The following is a 3360-nucleotide window of genomic DNA, read 5'->3' as shown; positions in this document are numbered from 1 at the left end:
GCCGCGTGCCGGCGAGGGCGGCCGGATCCCGCCGGCGACGGATAGGGGGAGGCGGCGGAGGCTAGGGCTGCGGGGACGGGAGCGGGTCGTGGGTCCCTTTTGTTCTTCCAGTGGTAGTCCGGTAGTTTCTACTGACTGCGTTACGCACACTAGTACTTCATGGCATCCGTAGATAAGTTCTGTTCACAAGGAAGGGAGTACTAAAGAAAAGTTTGATACTTCCTCTGATCCATAATAATTAACATTTTTTACAGAGAAAAGGTTAGGTGATCTACCGTGACCTACCTAGTGATGACCAATCCCTTTTCTTTTTTCTTCCTATGGGGGATACCGTCCGCAGTAGGATTGATTGAGAAACTACGGCCACTCTTCACTGCGCATATTGTTTGTTAAAGTGAATCAGAACGTAATCAAATTACGATTGATCCTTATTGATGATCTCCCTCACTGTAGACGTAATCAGATTCAGTGGTCAACCCGTTAACGGGAAAGAATAAAATAGTCCGCGTGTGGATAGAAGCGATCTGAAATCTTCTAGAGTTCGTGAAAAGATCTTTAATCGCGCAGGATCTTTCAAACTTGGGTAGTGTATACACTAGCACGCACAGTAAAAAAAAGTTAGGTATCCATAGTCGAAACCTAGCTTCATGTACACTCATTTCGTCTTACGTATCTCCACAGCTACAATAATTAATTAAGCTTCCGTCCAACCGCGTTCGGGCTACCTGGGGAGCAAGCTAAGTATAAGTTGGTGCGCGGTGGGACGCAGACGCAATCCATGTCCGATGCCGTTGGACACGAACATATTGTACTGGTCGTGGTCGTCAAGTATTTGTCGTTGCACCGGTGAACGTTTATTTGACTGCAACTGATTCCACACTTCCTTTTCCTGCCGGGACGATTCCACATTTCCAGTTTTGGCAGTTGCTCCTGTTTTGTTCTGTTCTTCTAGTGTAAAAGTGGCTTTCCGCGTTCATCACAATTGCTGCACCACGGCCAAGGAATTTCTCCGTGCATGGAGTTGCATGTGCGACGCGCTCGATCGATTGTCAGTGTGCGTTATACTCATAAGCGTCTGCGTGTGTCTGTTTTTCTCCGAAATACTATAAATTCTGACTAGCTAACATCGGTACGAACTGAATTAGTTCTTTCGCATGGCAAGCCAGGACCATGCGAAGACTCTTGAAAGATCCATAGCGGCGACGCCGATCCAACTCAATTGTTGTTGGGTACGGCTATGGCGTGACATCTGTGTTCTATAGTTTACTTGTCAGGTACGCGTACATTACACGCATGAGATTTGGCAAGTAAATTATGAATAAATACCACACTATAGCATGTAAGGTTTGAGTCATATATGCATGATGTTGATGTTCGTTTAATTTTTATAGTTCATCTCATTCAAAATAAATTAGTTTTATAAAAAAGTTAATCTATTTTAAGATTCATAGAATTATGCATTGTAAAGCATCAAGCAAAAACAAATAATAGCAATTCATTTAGAAAAAAAATTTGGACATTATGATACGAAAGATTCTAGAACAAAGAAAAAATGCTTGTGTTTTGAGCTTTGTGCATTATGCTTAAGTTCAACCATGGAGTCTTCTAGATTATACATGTGGCTGAATCTGGTGGAATCTACATGATATCCAACGGCCAGTAGTGCTCGAATTTGCCATCTCTGCACCGTCGGATTGGCTCCATCCAACGACCAACTTTCAAAGTTATTCACACACTGTATAGTGGGGTATAGATACTACTCTCTCTCTCTCTCTCTCTCTCTCTCTCTCTGATAGATTCATCTCTGCCCCTCCTCTTTCTTCTCAAAGTTGTCCTCTAGTAAATCTCTTTGGATTCAGGCTTGTCCAAAAGGCTCCTTGCAATGTTGTAAAAGTCTTAACAACAAGCTTTGAGAAGGAATGGTTAGTGTACATCCTGGGCCACTCAACAGAGGACCAACTATCTTCTTTTACTTTTTCAATAAATTTCATGACCATCACATCAATCAATTCCTCTGGTAAAATGATCTTCAGTTAATAGTTGCTTTCTTGGGCTTGCATCACCAATTCTCTAGTACCCAAAAACATAGGTACTCCCTCTGTCCAAAAATAAGTACTCCCTCTATTTCTATTTAGTCTGCATATAAGATTTGGTCAAAGTCAAACTACATAAAGTTTGACCAACTTTGTAGAAAAAGTATCAACATCTACAATATTAAATTTATATGATATGAAAATTAATTTCTTGATGCATCTAACAATATTGATTTCATATTATGAATCTTGATAATTTTTTTATAAACTTAGTCAAAGTTACAAAGTTTAACTTTGACCAAATCTTATATGCAGACTAAAAACAAACGGAGGGAGTATCATTCTGAAAGTGCATTATATCGACTAGAGGGGGGTGAATAGACGATTTTTATGAATTCTTCACTGAGGAATTTGCTGATGAGGAAATTCCTAAATGAAGAACTACTTGTAGCGGAATAAGTACTCAGAAAGGAACATAACAAAACACAAACACAGTCATGATGATGAAATGAAAACAAGCACAGAGTATAGAAAGCGTAAACACAGGATAACACAAGATGAAGACAGACAGACTGAAGAAATTGAACTGAGGAAATTGAGAAAATCTTCAGTCAAAAGTCTTCAAACAGATATGAACAGGCACACAACAACATACATGAGGAAATGAAAGAGTTGAGGAAATAGAACCAGTTAGCTTGGTGAAGACAATGATTTGGTAGACTAGTTCCAACTGCTGTCTCAGTTGTACATTTGGTTGGAGCGGCTGAGTATTTAAACTCGAGGATACCCAGTCCCGGACACATAGTCCTCACCGTATTCTCCTTGAGCTAAGGTCACACAGACCTCGCCCAATCACTCGTGGTAAGTTTAAATGTGACTTCCGAACCTTCACAGACTTGGTCACTCGGCGATCCACAATTCCTCTTGGATGCTCTAGACCTTGATGCCTAACCGTCTGGAAAAAGCACAATCTTCAAAGGAAACAAGCGTCGGATCCACGCAGGATCAATCTCTTCAGTGATGCTCAATCACTTGGGGTTTTGTAGGTTTGGGTTTGGGATTTCCTCACTTGATGATTTTCGCTCAAAGTCCTCGGAGGATGGGTTTCTCTCGGAGCAGCCAACCAGCTAGTGGTTGAAGGGGGCGGCTATTTATAGCCTAGGAAGCAGCCCGACATGATAAGAGATAAATGCCCTTGTCTGATATGACCGTTAGGTGGGTAGATATTTTGGTACCGCAGGCGCATAGCACAACAACGAGCGGAATTTTGACTATCAAAATTCTCAGGGCTATCATGTTCCTCACTTTGTAGCCAATTCACACTGGT

This window comes from Triticum aestivum, chromosome 5B (assembly GCF_018294505.1).
Source record: "Triticum aestivum cultivar Chinese Spring chromosome 5B, IWGSC CS RefSeq v2.1, whole genome shotgun sequence".
In the NCBI taxonomy this organism is placed as follows: Eukaryota; Viridiplantae; Streptophyta; class Magnoliopsida; order Poales; family Poaceae; genus Triticum; species Triticum aestivum.
The sequence above is the reverse complement of the archived record's forward strand: the minus strand, read 5'-3'. Positions refer to the sequence as shown.